Source organism: Labeo rohita, unplaced genomic scaffold (assembly GCF_022985175.1).
Source record: "Labeo rohita strain BAU-BD-2019 unplaced genomic scaffold, IGBB_LRoh.1.0 scaffold_148, whole genome shotgun sequence".
NCBI classification, from domain to species: domain Eukaryota; kingdom Metazoa; phylum Chordata; class Actinopteri; order Cypriniformes; family Cyprinidae; genus Labeo; species Labeo rohita.
Window position 1 is genome coordinate 147,943 of NW_026127648.1, and position 8,122 is coordinate 156,064.

Here is an 8,122-nt window from a genome sequence, read left to right on the forward strand (position 1 = left end):
CACATCGCTGCGGCCTCGTACCCGGAAGTAGAAGGACCGGAGCGGGAAGCAGTTGAATGGCGCCGCGGCTTCTTCGCAAAGAACGCGGCCCGTGAGCGGAGCGTGCCCAAGGGCATGTCTTCGCAGTTCTGACAACCTCCCTCAGCGAACGCTGCTTCAGCATGCTCACGCCCCAAGCACTGAACACAGCGATCGTGCCGATCGTTAGGGAAAGGTAAAATCCGCAACCAGTTGGACACGGACGGAAAGGCATAATGAAACACACAATCCGCCCGTGGAGCTCTTTTTAGAAAAATCTGCTCAATTAGAGGAAAATCTTCTCTTGAAGATCGCTCAAAACTGTCAGAGGTGTTTGGGCTCTCAAGGGCGACCCCTAGTGTCGTACACTACTCGACACAACTCGGAGTGTACGACAGATAGGGAACTGGAGTTTCTGTACTATGGCACAAAAAGTTTGATCAGCTTGTTAATGTGGTCAGACTGAATGTTGATAGGAATTGAGTTCAATAGCAGTGGAAAGAAGTTCATCATTCTAAACATCTAAACACATCTGAACACAATATTGTGGAGTCCCTTCTTTGTACAAGCCTTTGTACAAGACCAAGGTGTACAAAACCAGTCATTTATGACTTTTAGATTTATGTTAAATGTATGATTTTTTTTTTTTTTTTTTTGGACCATATAGTGCGGGCCTTCAACAGTTATTTTGCTCTCAATATGTTTCAGACATTGACGTGAAATACAATGCAAAGAGTAATAATATGATTATTAGTAGTAAGGAGGACAATAAACTTTCATTTCCTGACTTCTCTCTGTCTGGCATTGTGATTATAGAACTGATGACTTGTGTGATGATAGAAACATTTACAGACATGTGTCCCTAAAAGAAAAACAAACAATATGGCGGCGCAGTGGCTTCACTTTTATGACATCATGAGCAACCCAGTTCTCTATTATAGATCAGTTTTCGCCCCCTGCTGGACATCTTTGATTATTGTGTCACGTGATTCATGCTTCCATACAGCAGGGACGTCCATTAGAGCCAAGCAGGTGATCAGATGATTTACTTATTAATGCATAGAACATTTTTTAAATGTGTATTTTTATTTAAAATAAATTTATTTTCTTTCATTTGCTGAAGCCCAAATCAGTTTTAATTATTTCAGGAATTCCAGAGGAGGCTCACAACATAAATCTTCTTTTATTACAGCCAGTCAATATTAATATTCAAATAACGCATTTTAATGAAAGAAAATAACATGTCATTTGAAACACGTCATTTGAATTTTGTCATTTAAATTTTCTAAATTAAAATGTGTCCTGAACCAGGAAATACAAACACATTCAAATAATAATGAGGTGAACAGATGCTACAGCAAACAGAGATTGAAGAAACCAGATGAGACGCAGAAATGGATGTGTTCAGAATTATAATACAAACATATGAAGAACTTTAAACACAGTACAGGATAAAACAACATGCAAATGAAAATGAATAATGGTGATTTACAGCTGATGCACATCAGTGTTGATGTCAGTAGCAGGAGATGGTGACCTCTGGTGGTAGTTTGAGGGTTTGTACAAACACATATGAGACGATCACAAATAAAAGAGATCATTTAAAGGGAAAGTTACAGCAAAAGACAGAATAGCCTAATAGAAGCTGATAATATTGAGCACTTTGAGACCATAAAACATAAAAATTGTGAAGCAGGAGCTTGTATCCCACCACTGAACATCACTTCCTGTGTTTTGCATTGCTGACCTAAATTTCACAGTAAATATTTACACAACAATTCACCAGCTTTTAACTTTAATTTAATTCCACTGTTACGTTCCACTGTTCTTCACTAATGATCCCTGTCAATCATGAGTGGCTCCGCCCCCACAGAGCTCAGGATTGGTTCCTTTGTGCTCCGCCTCTTACTGCAGCATCTTCCTACTGATCTACATAAACAATCAGATGAAGAACAACTGACTGAAGTTCATCAACAACATTATGAAACCTTCCACAAGATACATAAAACAATCAAACTACAACTGAAGAGAGTTTAAATGATTATATTGAGAAGAGCTGCAGGTTCAGACACTTACTGATGGATTCTCATGTTGAGGATCACGAGTCGTGCAGGAGTCTTCAGGAGGTCTGCGATGAACGATCTGTGTGGAAGAGAGCGAGAGATCGGTCATGTGATCATCTGTGATGATGATCTGACTTTGACGTGTCACTTACTGTGAGTGTGTCGTACAGGTCAGAGGTCGTGGACTTGAGATCAAGAGCTGTATATGTGTCTTCATTGGGATCAGAGATCTACAGAGACAGAAGGACACAAACATTGTGAGTTTATGTTTAAAATCTGATAATCTGAGTAACTGTACTGACTTTAATGTTTAGAGGAACTTTTTACTGGATCCAGAACTATGGACTTGTGTGTCTTATACTCTTAATATCTCTGTACGGCTCATAACGGCAGAAAAACACTGTAAATAATTGTGATCATCTCACTGTAGACTCCTTCATAGCAGATCTTCTGTTCACCCTTTTATTAAGACAGACGAAGAAATATTAATAAATATTAGTATTACATGTCCTGATCTGCTGTGATATCGGCAGGATGTTATCCTGTATTCAGTCACACACTGTGTTGATGTTGAATACAGAATAATGTTGTTTAAAATGTTCCCAGATTCATTAATAAACCTAATTTTACTAAATCACACTTACCTGTTACTAAAAAAACTGCAGTTTTAACTGTTCTACAAGACTGTGTGGTAAACAAGAATACTTTAATTATAACACTTAAAGGCACAATATGTAAGTTGTCACTGCTAGATGGTGCATATTCAAATTAAACAAAGCAGTTTGATGACACTTAGTGTGGAATCATGGGAGTTGTTGTCTTCATCCTCACATCCGATGCAATCCAACGGGACTCGGGCAGAAATCATCTTCATGAATGAGCTAATGTATTAAAGACTTATTAAAGTCACTGTAGTATGAATCAGGGTGGGGCTGAAAGTCGTGGAAGCAAAATGAGGAAGCTGGAGTGATTGATACTGAGTGCGACACACAACTCGAAAACAGCGGAGCTTTTATTATGCCACAGTCGAGCGCTTCCGCTCCTTCTGGTCATACGTATGTGTGTTAAACAGCGCTGTTTTATTATACCAGATACATTTGAGTGTGTTCAGAGTTCTGTTTTAATGCTACTCTGTGTGTTCGTCACTTGTCTAATTAAACGCATAACATGTTAAAGCGTGTTTGGTGTTTCCATGTTTTCTAAAAAATAACACCAGAAATCGAGTGTGTATGGCATCACTGGCAGGCGACACAATGGCCAGCGATAGGACACTAGTTCAAATCGCTTATTTCTCTGGATATTGTGTTTTTAAATGGCTTGACGGTCAATCAGGTTTATGGAAGCATCTGCCTCTAGTAATAAAAACATACAAAGTAAAATATGAAAATAACACTTTTTAGAAATTACAATAATATATAATGCATGTGAATTTTTATAAGTTGTACAGATTTCACTGTTGTTAGCTTGTCAAAACATACACTATTTAAATACTGATAAATTAAATTTTGTAAAAAAAAGTTTATTTTTAGTTGCAGTATAACTGACAGTCTTTGGCTGAACTTCAGATGAGAAAGTGATTTATAAGATGTCAATAACATTGCTCAGGTTTTATTTCTCGTTAAGTATGTTTCTGGTTTCTAAGCTTACAGAACAACAACAATACTGAAAACAACAAACTCTACACTACTAACAGATTAAACTCAGGCAAACCTAAAAACAAAGGCTAATTATGTATTTAAAACACACACAAAACATTAAAAAAGAAGTCGTGACATTAGTCCAGGATACAATGACAGTAATTCTCTCGTAAAGGTTCAAAGAGAACAAATTAATCTTAATGTGGGTTTTGAACATGTTTACAGTGGTTGTGGTTTGAACAGATGAGTAAATTTTTAACAACTGTACACTTATCCAGCAGTCGCTCAGAAACAGTTGAACACAGGCTTTGTGTTCGCTGGTCTCTATCGCTCATTTGACGCCGCTGTAGATCACTGATGCGTCTTCCACAGTTTGAACATTTGATTGCCTAAAAAACAAACAAACAGGAGCTCAGTGATGTTGTAGCTCAGATTAGATGATCTGTGCTGATGAATTAGTGCTGGTTAAGTTGTTTCTCACCTCACGGCAGCATCAGGCTGATGAACTCTTATATTGTCATACTGACATTCATTGTCTTCAGATCTGTTCGTCAGTTGCATACTGGATCTCCTCAGTATCTCTGGATTCAGGAGTTTTTCCTCTGAATCTGTTGGGTTTCACACTGGCATACAAAGCATCATTGACTGTATCAGCTTCAGAAAGAGGCTCATCATGAACTGAAACTCTCCTTGACATGTCACAATAGAGATCACTCTGAAATACAACACAATACATAATTAAGACAAATAATGAATTTGTTTTTTTTTGTTTTTTTTCAAGGTGAGGTGCAGATTTTACACAGCAGAAAGTCTTAAATTTTAGACCGAGTACAACATCAGGTCATGATTGATTTTCTGTAAAGTTGTGTTTGAATGATTTACCGGATTCATTGTGAGATCTTCAGTTTTAACACTCTTTCGTTTCCTCCTGTTATAATCACAGACATTAACAGCATTTCAATAAATGTATAGAGAGAAAATATGAATGTTCTTCTTGACGATTAATAAACATATATGAACATATATGAACAATTTTCTATTAGTATATAAGAACAAAAGTGAACATATATAATCACAGCAGTTTTTTATTAAACTCACATTATAAACAGGATGATGATGACGATGATGATGATAATAATGAATCCTCCTCCAGAGGCTGCTGTGATCACAATCACATTTTTACCAACACCATGATGAACTGAAAGAGGAAGATCAACATAATTATCACATCATTATCACTTAATCACTGCTGCAGATCATAGTCACTGAATCACCTTCCACTATTTCAGCAGATCAATTTATGAACACTGAAACATTATTGGGTGCATCTAAAACAGAAAAAACAAAAAACAAAAAACAAAACAGAGCTTTACCAAAATTTATTTGACATCACAAACGTATAAATCCCAAATGTAGGAATCATTGCACTATTTCACCAAATGAACCACATTTCAATATACAGAATCTGTAAGTACCTCATTTGTATGCATTTTATCAATTGAAAAATGGATTGTATTTGTGAACAATTTCAACCATTATCTTCTCAACCTTTATCACTATCTTTTTTTCTTTTAGAGACTGTTGAAAAGGCCCAGTATTTCACAGTATTTTCTGACTTGATGTTAATATGGATGGCATTTTAGTCACTGAATCTCCTTCCACTATTTCACCAGATGGGCTGATTGTGATCACGGGGTTCAGTGGAGGATCTAAAGGTTTCAGACTGAAGTATTTATCAGTGGCGGCTGGTGGAATTTTTTTTTAGGTAGGCCTGAAGTTGGTTATTATTGGGCAATTTCAGCAAACATTCCAGTATGGTTTAATGCTAAGCAGTAAAAGTTAAAGAAAAAGTTAACAAATAATAATAATAATAATAATAATAATTAGACTAGGATTCAAGAAGCTAGAAATATTCTATATGAACATTTTACCACATAGGCGTAAATCACGAGGGGGACTGATACTGAACTGATATTAGGCTAATTGTAGACTTAGACTTAACGAAGTTTTGAGTTTTGCTCAATATGATGTGAAGTGGCAGATCAGTGGGCTTCCTATGTTTTAATATCTAAAAAAGAGACGTTCTCAGTCCCAGACAAAATGTAAAATACTATGTAGAGGACGCAAAATAATTCAATCGTGCTGAACCTATGAACTGAACTCATATTTAAACATGGTCTGCATGCTATGTACACACATCTATCCTTACAAGTACAATTCTGTCTGTATTATTTGTGTCCCCTTCAAAAATTGCTATTGAGACATTTTATGTTTATTGTCCCCCCCTGCTGTTAGATGACATTTACGCCCTTGTTTTACCAGGTTATGGATTAAGTTAAGAAGTTTTGTCTCTTGAAGGGCTGTGAAAGCATTTCACGAGTTGGAAGAACTACTTGCATTCTCAAATGTGCCTTTTAAAATGCCTGGGATTCTTCCATCTCATAATGATTTAGGTGAATATTGTTTAGTGATTGGCTGTGTGTAAAGTCGGACAGTATTTTTGTAACTGCAGTATTTTAGAACTAATAGTAAATTGTTGGTTACAGCTGCTGTTTTGATCCATTTCTGTCAGCGACATCTAGCTACCTGTCCCTTTCTTTTGTCGGACGGAAGAGCAAATCCATATCCACCTTTTTCTTCAACACGGAAGTGTGGGCGAGACTTACGGTTTATTAGCTGGTATAGGGAAATAACAAGAAGAATAATATTGTGGAGTAAATGGTAAAACTGTTTGCACTACAAACAAGTGTGTTCATAAATAAGGTAATAATTTAAAATAATATGGTAAGACACACAATTTGCAATATCAAGTAGCAGAATGAGCTGTTTTGTACAGCTAAAAATAGCTGGGCACGGATGAGACCGGAAGCCAGACCTGATTTACAAGTGGCCACGGCCGCTCTTATGGGGAAAAAAGTGGATCATATTCCTCCGGCTCTTCTCCTTCCTTTCCTGTAATGGTGTTATGAGTAAGATATGTACTTTCAAAGATTAAATATATTTTATTTATGTTTTAACCATGGCAGAGCATCAAGATTTTAAATAAATAGGGAATAGACTTGCTGCTTTATTGGGCAATCACTGTTTCTACTTTTTGTTTTCTTTTTGAATGTGATATCTTTGTGTTTGTATTTTGATTTTTTTAACAAGTGTTGTGATATTTGTATTATTTTTCTTTTTTTTCTTGTGATTAAATCATTATCATTCTTAGTGTTTTAATTTATTTCAGTGGTTTGTAAAGTATTATTTGAGTATAGATAGTTTAGTTTTTCTTATTACTTTGCTGTGATGTCTGTATTTGAAATGTATTTGTCACAAGAGTTTATTTTGTGTGGTCTTTCATCACTTGGAAAATGTTTAAGAAGTTGTTGGTCCTGACTCTTATCTTGGATTTTCCACTGATCTTGATGTTGCTAAGTAATTATATTAGTGGTTTCTTGTATTTTAATTTCCTGACTGTTGTTAAAAATACATTTTTTAAACTTTGTACTCAGGCTTCGAGTTTATTTATTTATTCTGTCACTGTAATTGTATTGTTCACGCCTTTACAGACACAGTTTCAGTTGATTGCATCTGAAGCACAGTGAGAAAAACACATCTGAACTGAAGTATGCATAAACTCTTAAACAGCAAAAATTGCGAGGAAAACAATTACACTCGTTTACAGCCTTTTTATATATAACTACTGTAGAAGAGGACGGTCAGTGCGCCCCCTGCTGGACACATTTGTTCATTCACATTATACAGGAGGCAGTATCGCGAGAGAGTATTAGATTCAGGCGAGTTTACGTAGTGATCATGCACCGATCATGCGAGCGGACAGCCAATCAGAAAGCAGCACTGATCTGGCGGCTGCGCTAAGGAACTGTTAGTTTTCATTTTCACTCGGTTACGGAGGGATGGTTCGTACTTCGCTTTCCGCCTAATTCCTGCCTAATTTGTGTGCGTCAATGACGAAAAGTAAGTGTTTATTCATGTTGTATGTTGCTGTTATTGCTGTTTAAGATTAATCAAAGATATTGAGAGTATTGTTTCATGTGTAAGTGAAGAGATACGCGGAAGGCTGCGGCCTTGCACGGATGAATGTTTCTGTAAACGTATGCGTGTAAAGCCAGAGATGTAAATCAGGCATGTTTAGCTCAGCACTGTTAATGCGATTGCGATATATTTCTGTTTAATTCAACATTGCAATTATCTCAGAAGTGTGATTATTCTGTCAGATGTACACTTAATGTATATTTACCCATGTTTAGGTAAGTTTATTCAGTTTATTAAGCTCAGTCAAGTTTAATGAAGCACAGTATATATGTATATTGCATTTCAATGTTATGTACAGATGTTTAAATTTGTCAAGGTCATCTTGTTTATTCTAAACTCACTTACTTGCAAATCTCTCCATGCTTA

At 36.3% G+C, this 8,122-nt stretch overlaps 1 protein-coding gene and 1 pseudogene across 1 annotated transcript in view; both read left to right on the top strand.

Moving 5' to 3' along the window:
- Positions 1–8,122, top strand: part of LOC127158361 (B-cell receptor CD22-like) — a 60,141-nt pseudogene that overhangs the window by 44,420 nt on the left and 7,599 nt on the right.
- LOC127158369 (B-cell receptor CD22-like) overlaps positions 1–8,122 on the top strand; it is a gene marked incomplete at its 3' end in the record, with an annotated part of 29,178 nt that overhangs the window by 5,361 nt on the left and 15,695 nt on the right. The gene's annotated exons all lie outside the window — the stretch shown is intronic.